Raw genomic sequence first — 18,318 nt, 5'->3', positions numbered from 1 at the left:
CTTGCATGCATATTAATTAGACCACATCTATTAATTGAAGGACCAATGCATGCAATTTATGCGACACACTTTTTGGATTTCAAGAGGTCTTCTAATTAATAGCACGTTTTCAGTTGAGAAAGAAATGGTGTGATTGGCTTCCTCTGCAATTTAATTTTCTTCTCCTACCCAATCTATGCGTGCCTAAGTTGCAGTGCACCTCCTAAAATGCCTAATACACCGAGACGGAGGGAGTATATGCTATTTCTAGGCAAATGCAATAAATATGAAGAAAGATATAGAGAAAGCGAAAAAGAGTAACCTTATAGCTAACCTTGTTATGGATGGGATCAATCATTCACACATGCCTGGACCCAACGAGCGGTGACAACAGAAAAAATGGCAAATCAGACAAGACGTAATTTCAGCATCGCATTGAGATAGTGTATACGTACGTATGTTCATAGAATAAATGTATACGTGTGTATATAAGCACTTGTGTTTGTACCGTGTTGAAAAAAAGGACGATTATTTTGACCGTGGCGGTGAGCTGTACATGCACGGAAGAGGCCGGGCTGTGCCAACTTATTCGACGTGCAACCTTACAAGCATGCGTGCTAGCAGTCGATCGCATCGCGCGTGTGGCTGTCTGCTGGCACTGCACTGGTCTGGACCGCCGGTTACACTTTCCGGCGACATCGCACGTGCACAGGCTGGCTCGGCCGATCATATCGATGATTTTCGCCGGCAGCAAACACGCATGATGTAGAGGCTAGCTTTCGGAAGCAGGCCATCGATCTTTTCTTTTGACATAATACAATCACAAACGCTTATATACGCGTATATATGCATTTTTATAAACACTTACACATATATCCTATTCGACAAGCATTTTTAAAAGACTGAGCTGAGACACCATATTAAAATTGATGAAGTTAATTATCATCAGACTTCTTTGTAGTCGACAAAAGCATCGCCTTTCACAAAAAGCACGTCGTTAAAAAGTATAAAATAAATTTAGGAAAATGCGACCATCTATGATAAGTATAGGACTTAAACTTCGATGAGTTGGTTCCATCCCAAAGAACCTCACAATCTGAGTTTCGCCACCGGATTGATTTACAGCTCCTTCAACATTTTGTAGGAAAAAATTTAGTAGTAAGTATATCTAAAGTTTTTGAAGTTGCAACTTTAAAATTTGTCCCCAAAACTCTCGACAATGTAAGCCACAAAAGTTTTTATTTTTCATTTTTTATTTAAAGTACCTTAGCTCTCACTTGTAGATCCATGTCCAGAGATCCACATCCCGACAAGACTAATTTAAAAAGGTATTTACCACTATTTTTCATGCATTGACATGGGCCCTAACTACTAGGAAAAAAGCCCAATCCAACAATAAAAGAGAACAAAAAATAACACACGACAACCAAATGATGAAATCACTAATTAAGGAGTACCTTTTCAAAGATCACTCTCACCTTTCAGGTTGTCATAAGTGGCGCACTGCATGCCTGCCATTTCTCGCTACTCTGATTTTTCTTTGTAGATCCGTTATTTTAAAAATGGTTTATCTCTTAAACCGTGCGGACAAATCTCGATCCATTTTCACCGTTGGATTCCTCGAGTCAAGATCTTCGAAACTAGATTCCATATTGATAGATTTTGATGAACTCTTTTTTAGGAAAAAACCAAGCAAAAAAAAATCCTCTTGTGAAAGGAAAAAAAAGATAACACTTTTCCGTTCCCGGTCCTCTCGCGGAAGAAAAAACAAAAATATATATATTTTTTCGTTTCCGTGAGGCACAGACGTGCCTCTCGCGAAAATAAATTTGTGCCTCACGCGGAAGCAAAACCAAGTCACTCGCCAAAGCAAAAAAACAGAAAAAACATATATTTTTTATGTTTCCGAGAGGCATCGTAAAAGAAAATTCGTGCCTCTTGTAGAAGCAAAATATGCCTCTCGCAAAAAATACAGAAAATATATTTTTTCAGTTCCGAGAGGCACGGCCGTGCCTTTCACGAAAACAAATCCGTACATCTCGCGGATACAAAACCGTTCCTCTCGAGGAAGAGGAAAAAAAGTAAACGTGCTTTTTCCGTTTTCGAGAGGCACTCGTGAAAGCAAATCCATGTCTATCGTGAAAGGGAAACCGTGTTTTTCTAGTGTTTCATGAAAAAGAAACGTCCCCAGATAGGGGTATTTCCTAGTGCGTAACGGCAATAAATATGCAGGCATGCCAGTATACTTTCATATACAAATTAAATAAATAGACAAACACATAGGAAAATACTGTTTTATTAATTCTCAAGAGAATTACAAAGTGCGGTTTCCCATTTGATTACATATGTTGCTTCATGGATAAGTATATCTGACTAATATCCAGCGATTGTGGGGGTTTTGGTTCCCAAAGCCTCTTAAGACAATCCGGTTAATTACATCTGTTGGTAAATACCGCTGAACACCTCCGATTAAGCTGCGCCGATGGTCGTCGTCTTGAACCTGAAATATTCTCATGTGTTGAGAAATAAAAGTGGCAGACATGAATGTTCCAAGGCCTCGTCGGTCCTTGGTATGAAACATCCGGCCTTGTGTGCACCGGGTTCATAGTAGAAGTCTCAAAAAATGTGTTCGGCCTCGTTGGTCACCTACAAAGCGGGTCCAGCGTCGTCGGTCAAGACATGAGCGATTTACAGCCTCATCGGTCGCGGAAATGGGAAACGACCTCCTGGCCTCGTCGGCAAAGGAGAAGTATGTCTAGCCTCGTCGGTCTAGACTTGTGAATATTCCGGGACTCATCGTTCGCGGAAAGTGGTAACTGTTCCTAGCCTTGTCGGTCAAGGAGATAATGCGTCCAGCCTCGCCGGTGAGGACTTATGAATATTTTCGGGTTTGTCGACAACGGAAAAGATATATTTCAGGAGACTTGCTATGAAATATCCGGCCTCGTCGATAGCGAATGCTAAAATAAAGTGTGTTGGCACTCTTAATTATTTGCACATGGTGTGAACCAATTTATCTTAAATCATAGAGCCGCGGTCCTCAATGCATCACTCGATCGCCGCATGATCTTGAGTATGTTTTCGAAATATGTGACTTTCCTTTCACAAAAGAAATTTCTATGATTTCACTTGTAAAATAGAGCGCGAGATGGCATATATATCTCTCATCTCACCGGACATGGCCATGAGGCCGTATGTCGTGCTCATAATCTCATTGCCTCCTCTCACAAGAGTAAGCCACCACGTGCAAACCTCTTCATCTCCCATCACAAGGGTAACCTTTAAAATGAAGAACGAGGTGGAATTTCCCTCATCTCTCCAGTCATGGCCGCATGCCGTGCTTGATCTCATCGTCTTCCCTCGTAGGACCTGTTCTCTCCCATCAGGGTAACCTGTAAAATGGAGCCCGATATGCAATTTTCCTCATTTGTCCGGTCATGGCCGTATAAGGTTGCATGTCGTGCTCAATCTCATCGTCTTTCCTCACAAGACATGTTTGTCTCCGATGAGGATAACCTGTAAAATGGAGCGCGAGATGGAATTTTCCTCATCTATCCGGTCATGGCCATATAAGTCCGCATGCCGTTTTCGATCTTGTCGTCTTTCCTCACAACGGCGCTACCGCAGATGACCTGTTCGCCTTCTTCTAGTGAAACATGTTCACCCTTTTATACCTGCTCTTAGATTGTTAAAACAATCCATAATTCCGAAGGCAACACTCTAACCAGTGTAAAACAAATTTTTATTTATCTGAGGGGAAGCAATGTGATTGATGTAAGCCAATCTTGATATGCCAACCAAGTGAGCGTGAAACTCATCTTTCCGAGGCAACAATTAGACTGAACAAGCCGATCTTAATGAGATGCAACGAGCAGTGGCGATGATAGAAGAATACTTATTTTGATCTTACTGCTTATTACCCCATCTGAAGCACGGCCGTATGGATGTGGCCGTCGTGGGCGAAAGGCTCATCCCTCAACTCTCTGCGCGTTAGGCACTCTGATCAACCAGCTAGTTTTTAAAGGCTCACTACGGATAACATGTTGTTTATGTATCCACACATGTATTTGAGTTTCCAATCAAAACAATTCTAGTATGGATAATAAATGATTATCATGAAAAAGAAAATATAATAATAATTAATTTATTATTGCTTCTAAGGCATATTTTCAATACCTAGCACTACTAGGGAACATCCTAGTAGTAGCGCGGGTTTTTCCGTATCAGTAGCAAGGGTCCCGCGGTACTACTAGGATGTGACATCCTCGACTTTTGCTACAGTAGTAATCGTAATTAAGCTACAGTGATCAACCGTTAATGATGCCACGTCATCGGATTTCCATCTCAGACCCGCGTTGATTCGAGTTTGTCCGGATTTCAGATTTGAAAACAAAAGTAGAGTACGTTATGAGTTCATTGCAAATATTACAAGAATATATATGTAAAAACGAGAAAAGTATTAAAGAAACAATAAAGATAAAAGAAAGAAAGAAAACTGAAAGAAGGAAATAATAAAAAGAAAAGGGAAAAGAGAAAATAAAACAAAACAAATCAAAAAAAAAAGAGGAACAACCCCCCCCCCCAACCGGCCCAGCTGGGCCAAAAAGGGCCCAGCCGGCCACCTCCCGCGCCCCCACCTCCCCAAACCCTAGCCCTCCTGGGCGCCACCCCCCCCCTCTCGCCACTCCCTCCTTTTCCCACGCCGCCGCCGCCAGCCCCCCTCGTGGGGGGGCCCCACCCCACGACGCCAGGCCCCCCCCCCCCCGCGCCTCCTGTCCCCCCCCCACGACCTCTCACCCTCCCGTGACTCCCTCTCTCTCCCACGAACTCTCTCCCTCCCCTGCCGGGCCACGCCCTCCACTCTCCCCCATCTCGCCCCTCCCTGGCCGCCCCTCTCCCTCCCCGGCCGGCGGCCACCCCTCACCACGCCGGCGAGCCCCCCCGGCGGCCACTCCTCCTCCCACCGGCGGCCCCCCCCTCGGCCCCCCTCACCACGCCGGCGGCCTCCTCTCCCCACGGCCGCCTCCCTCCATCGAGCATCTTCTCCCGGCGGCCCCCCCCACCTCTCGGCCTCCACCCCGCCGGCAGGGGCGCCGGCCACCTCGCCCCTCCCCGTCGGCGGCTCCAACTCCGGGGGCCTCTCCTCACCGGGGCCCTCCTCACCGGCTCCTCCTCGCCGGCACATCACCACCGGAACCTCACCGTCACCGTCTCCACCGTCACTTCGTGCGAACTCCGGCTTCACCGGGCCGTCACGTCACCGTCGGTGAGCCCCTCCTCGGGCTCCTCCCACCTTGTCGTTCCCCTCGACGTCACGTTTCCGTTCCGGCAAACGGGGCCTCGATCCGTCGACGGTGGACTCCGGTAGAAGGATTCGAAGTTTGTGTTCTTCTAGGTGGAGTAGCAAAAGAACTTCTCTGTCTCTGTTAACAGAGAGATGAGAGATGAGTGTTGAGAGAAAAGAAAAATGAAAAAGAATAAATGGTGTATTAGATGCGTATGTATGTATGTATGTATGAGATGTGATGTATGTATTTGTGTATTTGGGTATTTAGAGGAATACGGTATTTGCACGGATAGGTATCTAAATAAAAACAAATGAGGAAATAACCTTAGGCCACTTACCGGTGGGGCCAATGCACCGCTGTCAATGACAGGGAGGCCCCACGCGATGATTAAAAATAATGTTTTTCTTAAATAAATAAATAAATAGATATATTAGTTAAAATAATTAATTAACATAATTAGAGTATGACACGTGGGTCCCTCGTTGAATTAATCTGATTAATAAATAATTAATCTTAATAAAAACTTGTGCCTATGACGTTCGGGACCCGCTGGTCAGTTGACCGGTCAAATGTGATGTCAGCCTGACATCGCGATGATGTCATAATAGGATTTTACTAAATCTTTTAAATCTGTTTTTAATTCTTAAATAATTAATAAAACTTTAAAAATTAATATTAAATAATCCGTAAGTCAGATCGAAATAATTTCAACATGAAAGTTGATCAGCAAAGCGAGACGAACCCGGATGCACGGTCCATTCGTCTGTCACGCGTCCCTAGCATAGTAAACATGGAACTTTTCCATCGTTTCCAGTATAACCGGTAGTAGCCCGAGACCCAGAAAATATCGTCAGATATTCTTCCGACCCGTCTATGACGGATGTTGCTGCGTTAGCTCATGTCTAGCCTGCATATTTCCATGTCATGTTTTGTGTTGCATCGGTGCTATTATTTATTGTTTCTTCCCCCTCTTCTTACCGGTAGACCCCGAGCCTGACGCTGCTGCCGGGTACATCTACGACCCCTGCCGATCAGTCCTTTGCCGCAGAGCAGCAAGGCAAGCAAACTCCCCTTGATCATTCCTATATCGCCTATGTCTTTCTTCCTACTTCTTGCATTAGTAATTTTGCTACTGTTGTAGTTAGCTCCTATATCTGATGCATAGCCTGTTTTTGATGAACTGCTACTTTCAGTCCTGTACCTTTAACCTGCTTAGTATAGGTGGAGCAGTCATCCCCTCTGACCCCGTAGATCAGTTGCCCCGCTTGTTTCCAAATCTCGATCTCTGATCGACGAGCCAGACCCGACACAGCACGTTCACCCTCCTTCGTTGTACGACGCTACAGGGATACTATCGGGTACCGAGGGTGACACCTCGCTAAGTACTCCTGATGATATCTCTGTAGTATAGCTAGTCGGTCGTGGTTATCGAGGGTGATTCCTCTTTCACCATTCCCGATGACGTCTCTGTCGTGCCACCCCGCGAGTGTGGGACCCCCGAGGGTGATTCCTCTAAGCCCACCTTGACGGGTACATCGTTCGGAATCCAACGAGGGTGATTCCTCGGATTCCCCTGATGTTACAACCACAGTTACTCGACCATGTTACTGGGATCTTCGGCGATTAGTTGTAAGACGGGTGGATTCCCGCGAGACTGTGTTGCTGGACTAATTAAGATGCTAATGGATTTGGGTATTTGATCTGGGTTGGTCGGAGACCTTTTCGCACTAACCGGCTACGCGGGAAGAATTATGGGTACTCGGCGTCGCGGTATCAGCCGAAGCTTTTCAGATGCCAGCAGTGTAGCGGCGCGCGCCCGAGTGGTCCCGAGATGCATCGCGCTTGTGATTAAGGGATGCTAGGACTGACGTCGGCCGCCCACGCCACGTGCAGGAGCGTGAAGGGGAACTGGGCCCATGAACCCTTTGTGCTTAGGATTTAGACCGGCGGGCTGGCCTCTCTGATTAGTCTTAGGTGGGGCTGCGACGTGTCGATATTCCGAGGCCGGGCAGGACCCAGAAAAGTATGTCCGGCCAGAGTGTTATCGAGCGTGACGGGACATGTGGTGCACCCCTGCAGGGATGAAAATTAACTATTCGGATAGCCGTGTCCACGGTTACAGGACGATTTGGAGTTGTGCCCCGATCTTATACAACTACAATTGTTACTTAACTGGAATTAGTTTGCCTCGGGATTGCTTCCTCGCAGGGAGTCGAGGGAGGATCTTCAGGCGTGACCTCACTTTAATATTGCTGCAACAATATGACTATTAATGTGTTACCCCCCTGTTCTACTCTCGTCTATTGCTGCAAGACCCTGAAGATGCTAGTCTTCGATAGGACTAGGCATTCTCTCTCTTTTCTCGCATTGCTGCAGTCAGTCCACATATAACCCCCTTCTTTGATACTGATGCATTATTAGAATAGTTCTGATGTAAGACTTGCGAGTACTTTGGATGAGTACTCACCGCTGCTTTGCTCCCCCCTTGTTCCCTTGATCCGTTTGCTGCGACCAGATGATGAAGCCCAGGAGATGGAGGTCCCCGTCGCCGACGACTGCTACCCCGACGGTGCCTACTACTACGTGGAGGCCGCTGATGATCAGGAGTAGTTAGGAGGTTCCCAGGCAGGAGGCCTCGCCTCGTTCGATCGTTGTATCTTTTGTGCTAGCCTTCTCTAAGGCACCCCATGTTTTATGTCTGTACTCAGATATTTGTTGCTTCCGCTGACTCGTGTGTTTATCGAGCTTTCGTATTCTAGCCCTCGAGGCCCCTGGCTTGTAATATGAAGCTGATGTTATTTTATTTGTGTCTAGAGTTGTGTTGTGATATCTCCCCGTGAGTCCTTGGGTTTGATCGTACGCATTTGCGTGTATGATTAGCGTACGATTAAGCCGAGGGCGTCACAAGTTGGTATCAGAGCCAACTGCCTGTAGGTAGCCCCCTTTCCAACTCCTTGGCCGAAGTTGAGTCTAGTGTTTGAAAAACTTTACTAACACTGATGTTGTGGCTTACGGGCCCACATCTCAATTGGGTGGTATTAGTATCTTTTACTCCTTTCCTATACTCTGGGCTCTACTTTCTCTTCTCTTTCGGGTCAAAGATTTTACTAACTCTAACATTAGGTTCTCGAATCACATCAACCCGGAGCGCTGGACTATCTACTCTTTCTCTCCTGAATATGTATTACACACACTGTCATTGACATTCGTCAATCTTATTTTCAGATGCGTCCCGCAAGACAGCACGTGCGCCTGACACAGGCCACCGAGACGACTGGGTTCCCGGCCATTTTGGTCGACCTCCTGACCAGGCTGGGATATCGCTGGTACCCCGAGTACACTGTGTTCGAGGATTTCCACGAGTACAACCAGTACCAGTACCAGGCTGAGGTTCGCATCTTCGACCAGAGGGGCGGCGAGACCCTCGAGCGCCACGTGTTTTGTGGTATTGGAGTGTCGGTCGAGATGGCCGTCCATGATGCGGCCTACATCGCCATCACCCGTCTCCGTGGAGCGTACCCTCACCTGGAGGAGAGCCCTTTCAGATACATCCCGCATGCTCCCGCTGGGGATGAGACTGGGTCTGATCTCACTGCCTACGCTTCTGACGTTCGGGAGCGCAGCGACCGTTCCTACGTCGCTGTCTGCGCCCCCTACGTGACGCGTCGCTACGACGCGCGGATTCTGGTGCAGTACACTGAGGCAATGGATCGTGCTTTCCGAGCTCTGACTGTGGAGTTGTATGCTACGCGCGCTCGTCTTTACGACGCATTGACAGAGCTGCAGCCATCACACTGTCCGAGGGTTCCCCCTTTGCGCATCCGCGAGCCGAGCAGGACAGAGCTACCATCAGCTCTCGAGTGGACAGATGTTGGGGGTAGAACCCCTGCACTTGGACCTCAGCTCCTCGACTGGATGCGGTACCGTCACCAGAGTCACAACGGGACACAGGGTCCTGTCCCTACCTTCTATCACCGCCAGCTACCAGGATTCGTTCGTCCTCTCCGACGTTGATGTAGCCTTATCGCTACATCTCGTCGTGGTACTCTTCCACCGCGTGCCTGCGCGCCGCCTAGTGAGTCCAGGGTATCGTCAAATGCGTCCGGGCTATCGCCAAATTTCGAGTTTTTAATCGTTAGTCTGTAATCGAACTTATGTATGGGTCTGTATGTCGAACTCAACTACTATGGAGTATCTATCGCATTTCCCTTTCATTATGCTTGATTACTTCATGAATGCGTGCGATGCCTTTCGATTACTTTAAGCTAAACTACCCCTGCTAAATATTTAACAGGATGGTTAGACCAGCTGGCCGCCCGCGTGGCCGTGCCAACGATGCACCACCCCCGCCTCCTGAGTATATGGCGGGGATGATCCAACAGTTTGAGCTGAACCGCCAGTTTATGCAAGGGCTCATGGATCAGTTCCAAAGGCCGAACATGAACCAACCACAAGGCGTGACACTGCAAGACTTCTGCCGTCTCAACCCTGCGATCTACCGCAGCTCAACTCAGCCTCTAGATGCTGATGACTGGCTCCGTGACATTTCTTATGAGCTAGAGTCTGCCAATGTGCCCCTGGCGAGCTATGTCAACTTTGCCGCATACTTTCTGAAGGGTCCCGCTGCTCAATGGTGGGACAGCCACAGGCGCTCTCAGCCCGTTGGAGCTATCATCACTTGGGAAGAGTTCAAGGCTGCTTTCCGTGCTCGATTCATTCCCCAGGGAATCATGGACCGGAAGAAGCGTGAGTTCCGCAACTTGGTCCAGGGCAACAAGACTGTGGATGCTTATCAGCGGGAATTTCTGGAATTATCTCGCTATGCTGAAGAAGACATTGCGACTGATGCACGCAGGCAGGAGAAGTTCCGTGAAGGCCTCCACCCTGATATCAAGCTGACACTCCTCGTTCAGGACTATGCTGATTTCGCCACCCTCGTGAACAAGGCTATTCAGGTTGAGACTGGTCTGCAGGAATACAAAGATAGCAGCAAGCGCAACCGTGACATGGGCTCATCTTCGGGCTCATCTGCACAGAAGCGGAAGATCTGGATTCCCAACAACATGTACCATGCACCTGCTCCTACTCCGAGGCCGTCCTATGCTGCACCTCGCCTGCCTCCTCCACCACCTAGGCAGCCGAGGCTTCCAGCTCCACCGCCTCGAGTTCCTCCTTCCCGTCCCGAGGACGGGCTGTGCTTCAAGTGTGGCCGTCCAGGTCACCGTGCTAGAGACTGCAGGCAGAATCAGAATCAGCTGGCACTTCCCGCAACTGGCCGTGGCAACAACCAGAACCGCAACTTCAACACTAAGCCTGCTTATGTTCGTGGTCAGGCCAACAACATTGATATGGGTCAAGCTCAAGACCAGCCTGCTACCGTGATGGGTACACTTCTCGTTAACTCAGTACCTGCTTCTGTATTGTTTGATACAGGAGCATCGCATTCCTTTATGTCGGAAAATTTTGCATACATGCATGACATTAGGAGCGAAGAGATGAACCTCCCGATAGTGGTAAACACCCCTGGGGGCGAATGTCGAACCTCTGTGGTTTGCCCCCATGTTCCAGTTGAAATTGAAGGATTAGAATTCCTTGCCAACCCCATCCTACTAAAGTCATCCAACATTGATCTCATATTGGGGATGGACTGGTTGAAAGCTCATACGGCATCGATCGTTTGTGCCACCAAAACCGTCCACCTCCTACACCCTTCAGATGAACTAGTAAGCTACCATGCTCATCTCGTCCGTAATGCTGAGGCACGACTGTATGCCTTGAATGCATTAAATGTGTCGCCTCTGGAAGGGATTGAAAACATTCCAGTGGTCCGAGAGTTCCAAGATGTCTTTCCAGAAGAACTTCCGGGGATTCCCCCTGCTCGAGCTGTCGAGTTTGTCATTGACTTGGTACCCGGTACCACTCCTATTGCCAAGCGTCCTTATAAAATGCCACCACATGAACTCCTTGAACTTAAGCAAGAAATTGACAACTCGCTCCGTCTGGGTTTCATCCGTCCGAGTTCCTCTGCTTGGGGAGCACCTTCTCTCTTTGTTAAGAAGAAGGATGGGACAAATCGATTGGTTCAAGACTATCGTCCTATCAACCAGGCCACTATTCAAAACAAATATCCTCTCCCTCGGATAAATGATTTGTATGATCAACTTGCTGGTTCCACCGTTTTCTCTAAGCTCGACTTGAGATTGGGATACCACCAGATCCGTGTTCGCAAGGAGGATATTCCAAAGACCGCCTTTGTTACTCGATATGGATCATACGAGTACACCGTCATGTCCTTCGGCTTAACCAATGCACCGGCAACTTTCTCTCGATTGATGAATTATATATTCATGGACTACCTCGACAAATTTGTCGTGGTATATCTGGATGATATTCTGGTGTTTTCAAAGAACAAAGAAGAGCATGCTGAACATCTTCGTCTTGTACTGGATAAGCTTCGGGAGCATAAACTCTATGCGAAGTATTCCAAATGTGAGTTCTGGCTAGACGAAGTGACTTACCTTGGTCATGTGATTTCCAAGGATGGTATTGCGGTCAACCCCGAACGAATTCAAGCTATTCTTGACTGGACTCCCCCAAAGAATGTCAAGCAAGTCAGAAGTTTTCTCGGGCTCGCCAGCTATTGCCGTCGATTCGTCGAGAACTTCTCCAAGATTGCGAAGCCCTTAACCAACCTGCTTCACAAAGGTGTTAAGTATGAATGGACTGATAAATGTCAGGAAAGTTTCCAGGCACTCAAGGACAAACTGACGTCCGCTCCAGTACTTGCTCCTCCAGATACGAAAAGGGATTTCGTCATATACTGTGATGCTTCTCGTCAAGGAACAGGTTGTGTCCTAATGCAGGATCGCAAGGTGATCGCTTATGCTTCACGTCAACTGCGTGCTCATGAAGAGAACTACCCAGTTCATGATCTCGAGCTTGCCGCAGTCATTCATGCATTGAAGGAATGGCGACAATACCTTGTCGGTAATCGCTGTGAAATCTACACCGACCATCAAAGTCTGAAGTACTTGTTCACTCAACCGGAGCTGAACCTGCGCCAACAAAGATGGATGGAGCGTATAGCAGATTTTGACTGTAGTATATCATATACCCCTGGCAAAGCTAACGTAATGGCTGATGCCTTAAGTCGCAAGTCATACTGCAACCACCTCCAGGTTCATCAGGTTCACGATCGTTTGCAAGAGGAATTTCGTAAGCTGAACCTCCACATTGTTCCTCAGGGTTACCTTGTCCCGCCTCCTGAAGAGTATCAAAAGATGAACCTTCGTGTTGTTAATCAGGGTTCCCTCAGTAACCTAGTGGTTGAACCAGATCTTGTGAGCTCCATAAAGAATATACAAAACTTTGACGATGATGTCGACAGGATTAAGAGCTATATTGCGAAGGGAAGACCCTCCTTTTTCACTGTTGATGAAGGTGGTGCCTTGTATTTCAAGGGTCGCCTATTCGTTCCAAATAAGAAGGAAAATCTCAGGATGACTGGGAGGGTGATGGAAGAAGCTCATGACACACCATTGTCTATTCACCCGGGTAGTACCAAGATGTACCAAGACATCCGGCAAAGATTCTGGTGGCCCAATATGAAACAAGACATTGCACGCTATGTGGCAGAATGTGATATATGCCGGCGTATCAAAGCAGAACACCAAAAGCCTGCTGGAACTCTGCAACCTATCTCTATTCCCGAGTGGAAATGGGATCACGTTGAAATGGACTTCGTCACTGGTTTTCCCAGGTCTCAGAAAGGTAATGATGCTATTCTTGTCGTCATTGATCGACTGTCCAAAGTTGCACATTTCCTGGCCGTCAAAGAAACGATTAATGCTAGTCAACTGGCAGATCTTTATATGTCAAGAGTTGTTTCACTTCACGGTATTCCGTTGGTAATCAGTTCGGACCGTGGCAGCTTGTTTACTTCAAAATTCTGGGAAAGTTTTCAGAAGGCTATGGGGACTCATCTGTCCTTCAGCACTGCATTTCATCCTCAATCCCAGGGACAAGTTGAACGAGTCAACCAAATTCTCGAGGACATGCTTCGAGCTTGTGTCATTTCTTTCGGTAAGAAATGGGAGGAATCTCTCCCGTATGCCGAGTTCTCTTACAACAATAGCTATCAAGCTAGTCTGAAGATGGCCCCTTTCGAAGTATTGTATGGGCGAAGGTGTCGGACTCCTCTGAATTGGTCAGAAACTGGGGAAAGGTCACTCTTCGGTCCGGATATTATTCAACATGCCGAAGATCAAGTCCGCATTATTCATGAGAATCTGAAGGCTGCTCAGTCTCGTCAGAAGAGTCAGTATGACCGTCATCATCAAGATATGGTCTATCAACCTGGCAAAAAGGCTTATCTTCGTGTCACACCAATGAGAGGTGCACACCGTTTCGGAATCAAGGGCAAGTTAGCTCCTCGTTATATTGGTCCTTTCACTGTTCTCGAAAGGCATGGAAGAGTAGCTTATCAATTGGAACTGCCGGCGAACCTTTCTCAGGTTCACGATGTCTTCCATGTTTCTCAACTCCGCCGCTGCTTCAAGGATCCTATTCGAGCAGTGGATCACGATATGCTAGAGCTACAACAAGACCTCTCTTATAAAGAGCATCCGGTCCGCATTCTCGACCAAGCTGAACGTAAGACTCGTCGCAAGGTCACCAAGTTCCTTAAGGTGCAGTGGTCAAATCACTCTGAAGATGAAGCCACTTGGGAACGCGAGGATCATCTTCGTGATGAATACCCCGGGCTCTTTCCATCTACCTCTTAATTCTCGGGACGAGAATTCTTGTTAGTAGGGGAGAATTGTGACATCCTCGACTTTTGCTACAGTAGTAATCGTAATTAAGCTACAGTGATCAACCGTTAATGATGCCACGTCATCGGATTTCCATCTCAGACCCGCGTTGATTCGAGTTTGTCCGGATTTCAGATTTGAAAACAAAAGTAGAGTACGTTATGAGTTCATTGCAAATATTACAAGAATATATATGTAAAAACGAGAAAAGTATTAAAGAAACAATAAAGATAAAAGAAAGAAAGAAAACTGAAAGAAGGAAATAATAAAAAGAAAAGGGAAAAGAGAAAATAAAACAAAACAAATCAAAAAAAAAAGAGGAACAACCCCCCCCCCCAACCGGCCCAGCTGGGCCAAAAAGGGCCCAGCCGGCCACCTCCCGCGCCCCCACCTCCCCAAACCCTAGCCCTCCTGGGCGCCACCCCCCCCTCTCGCCACTCCCTCCTTTTCCCACGCCGCCGCCGCCAGCCCCCCTCGTGGGGGGGCCCCACCCCACGACGCCAGCCCCCCCCCCCCCCCCGCGCCTCCTGTCCCCCCCCACGACCTCTCACCCTCCCGTGACTCCCTCTCTCTCCCACGAACTCTCTCCCTCCCCTGCCGGGCCACGCCCTCCACTCTCCCCCATCTCGCCCCTCCCTGGCCGCCCCTCTCCCTCCCCGGCCGGCGGCCACCCCTCACCACGCCGGCGAGCCCCCCCGGCGGCCACTCCTCCTCCCACCGGCGGCCCCCCCCTCGGCCCCCCTCACCACGCCGGCGGCCTCCTCTCCCCACGGCCGCCTCCCTCCATCGAGCATCTTCTCCCGGCGGCCCCCCCACCTCTCGGCCTCCACCCCGCCGGCAGGGGCGCCGGCCACCTCGCCCCTCCCCGTCGGCGGCTCCAACTCCGGGGGCCTCTCCTCACCGGGGCCCTCCTCACCGGCTCCTCCTCGCCGGCACATCACCACCGGAACCTCACCGTCACCGTCTCCACCGTCACTTCGTGCGAACTCCGGCTTCACCGGGCCGTCACGTCACCGTCGGTGAGCCCCTCCTCGGGCTCCTCCCACCTTGTCGTTCCCCTCGACGTCACGTTTCCGTTCCGGCAAACGGGGCCTCGATCCGTCGACGGTGGACTCCGGTAGAAGGATTCGAAGTTTGTGTTCTTCTAGGTGGAGTAGCAAAAGAACTTCTCTGTCTCTGTTAACAGAGAGATGAGAGATGAGTGTTGAGAGAAAAGAAAAATGAAAAAGAATAAATGGTGTATTAGATGCGTATGTATGTATGTATGTATGAGATGTGATGTATGTATTTGTGTATTTGGGTATTTAGAGGAATACGGTATTTGCACGGATAGGTATCTAAATAAAAACAAATGAGGAAATAACCTTAGGCCACTTACCGGTGGGGCCAATGCACCGCTGTCAATGACAGGGAGGCCCCACGCGATGATTAAAAATAATGTTTTTCTTAAATAAATAAATAAATAGATATATTAGTTAAAATAATTAATTAACATAATTAGAGTATGACACGTGGGTCCCTCGTTGAATTAATCTGATTAATAAATAATTAATCTTAATAAAAACTTGTGCCTATGACGTTCGGGACCCGCTGGTCAGTTGACCGGTCAAATGTGATGTCAGCCTGACATCGCGATGATGTCATAATAGGATTTTACTAAATCTTTTAAATCTGTTTTTAATTCTTAAATAATTAATAAAACTTTAAAAATTAATATTAAATAATCCGTAAGTCAGATCGAAATAATTTCAACATGAAAGTTGATCAGCAAAGCGAGACGAACCCGGATGCACGGTCCATTCGTCTGTCACGCGTCCCTAGCATAGCAAACATGGAACTTTTCCATCGTTTCCAGTATAACCGGTAGTAGCCCGAGACCCAGAAAATATCGTCAGATATTCTTCCGACCCGTCTATGACGGATGTTGCTGCGTTAGCTCATGTCTAGCCTGCATATTTCCATGTCATGTTTTGTGTTGCATCGGTGCTATTATTTATTGTTTCTTCCCCCTCTTCTTACCGGTAGACCCCGAGCCTGACGCTGCTGCCGGGTACATCTACGACCCCTGCCGATCAGTCCTTTGCCGCAGAGCAGCAAGGCAAGCAAACTCCCCTTGATCATTCCTATATCGCCTATGTCTTTCTTCCTACTTCTTGCATTAGTAATTTTGCTACTGTTGTAGTTAGCTCCTATATCTGATGCATAGCCTATTTTTGATGAACTGCTACTTTCAGTCCTGTACCTTTAACCTGCTTAGTATAGGTGGAGCAGTCATCCCCTCTGACCCCGTAGATCAGTTGCCCCGCTTGTTTCCAAATCTCGATCTCTGATCGACGAGCCAGACCCGACACAGCACGTTCACCCTCCTTCGTTGTACGACGCTACAGGGATACTATCGGGTACCGAGGGTGACACCTCGCTAAGTACTCCTGATGATATCTCTGTAGTATAGCTAGTCGGTCGTGGTTATCGAGGGTGATTCCTCTTTCACCATTCCCGATGACGTCTCTGTCGTGCCACCCCGCGAGTGTGGGACCCCCGAGGGTGATTCCTCTAAGCCCACCTTGACGGGTACATCGTTCGGAATCCAACGAGGGTGATTCCTCGGATTCCCCTGATGTTACAACCACAGTTACTCGACCATGTTACTGGGATCTTCGGCGATTAGTTGTAAGACGGGTGGATTCCCGCGAGACTGTGTTGCTGGCCTAATTAAGATGCTAATTGATTTGGGTATTTGATCTGGGTTGGTCGGAGACCTTTTCGCACTAACCGGCTACGCGGGAAGAATTATGGGTACTCGGCGTCGCGGTATCAGCCGAAGCTTTTCAGATGCCAGCAGTGTAGCGGCGCGCGCCCAAGTGGTCCCGAGATGCATCGCGCTTGTGATTAAGGGATGCTAGGACTGACGTCGGCCGCCCACGCCACGTGCAGGAGCGTGAAGGGGAACTGGGCCCATGAACCCTTTGTGCTTAGGATTTAGACCGGCGGGCTGGCCTCTCTGATTAGTCTTAGGTGGGGCTGCGACGTGTCGATATTCCGAGGCCGGGCAGGACCCAGAAAAGTATGTCCGGCCAGAGTGTTATCGAGCGTGACGGGACATGTGGTGCACCCCTGCAGGGATGAAAATTAACTATTCGGATAGCCGTGTCCACGGTTACAGGACGACTTGGAGTTGTGCCCCGATCTTATACAACTACAATTGTTACTTAACTGGAATTAGTTTGCCTCGGGATTGCTTCCTCGCAGGGAGTCGAGGGAGGATCTTCAGGCGTGACCTCACTTTAATATTGCTGCAACAATAGGACTATTAATGTGTTACCCCCCTGTTCTACTCTCGTCTATTGCTGCAAGACCCTGAAGATGCTAGTCTTCGATAGGACTAGGCATTCTCTCTCTTTTCTCGCATTGCTGCAGTCAGTCCACATATAACCCCCTTCTTTGATACTGATGCATTATTAGAATAGTTCTGATGTAAGACTTGCGAGTACTTTGGATGAGTACTCACCGCTGCTTTGCTCCCCCCTTGTTCCCTTGATCCGTTTGCTGCGACCAGATGATGAAGCCCAGGAGATGGAGGTCCCCGTCGCCGACGACTGCTACCCCGACGGTGCCTACTACTACGTGGAGGCCGCTGATGATCAGGAGTAGTTAGGAGGTTCCCAGGCAGGAGGCCTCGCCTCGTTCGATCGTTGTATCTTTTGTGCTAGCCTTCTCTAAGGCACCCCATGTTTTATGTCTGTACTCAGATATTTGTTGCTTCCGCTGACTCGTGTGTTTATCGAGCTTTCGTATTCTAGCCCTCGAGGCCCCTGGCTTGTAATATGAAGCTGATGTTATTTTATTTGTGTCTAGAGTTGTGTTGTGATATCTCCCCGTGAGTCCTTGGGTTTGATCGTACGCATTTGCGTGTATGATTAGCGTACGATTAAGCCGAGGGCGTCACATAGGACGCTAGAGCTAATATCCCGCGCTACTACTAGGGCGCTACAGCTAATAGTTAGCAATAGCATGGACCGTGCCTCGTTACTGGTAACTAAAATATCAGTAGCATTGTTTTGTGAACTTGTTATTGCTAACTGTTTGCAGTGCGGTTCTATACCCCAAGCTATTACTAATCGAGCATATTTATTTTTTATATTTATATTATATTTACACACGGTTATACATATTAATATATATAACATCAATAATAATTGTGCAAAAAACTACATTTAGATTAAAGTGGATAGATGCAAGTG

This window comes from Hordeum vulgare, chromosome 2H (genome assembly GCF_904849725.1).
Source record: "Hordeum vulgare subsp. vulgare chromosome 2H, MorexV3_pseudomolecules_assembly, whole genome shotgun sequence".
Classification (NCBI taxonomy): Eukaryota; Viridiplantae; Streptophyta; class Magnoliopsida; order Poales; family Poaceae; genus Hordeum; species Hordeum vulgare.
The sequence above is the reverse complement of the archived record's forward strand: the minus strand, read 5'-3'. Positions refer to the sequence as shown.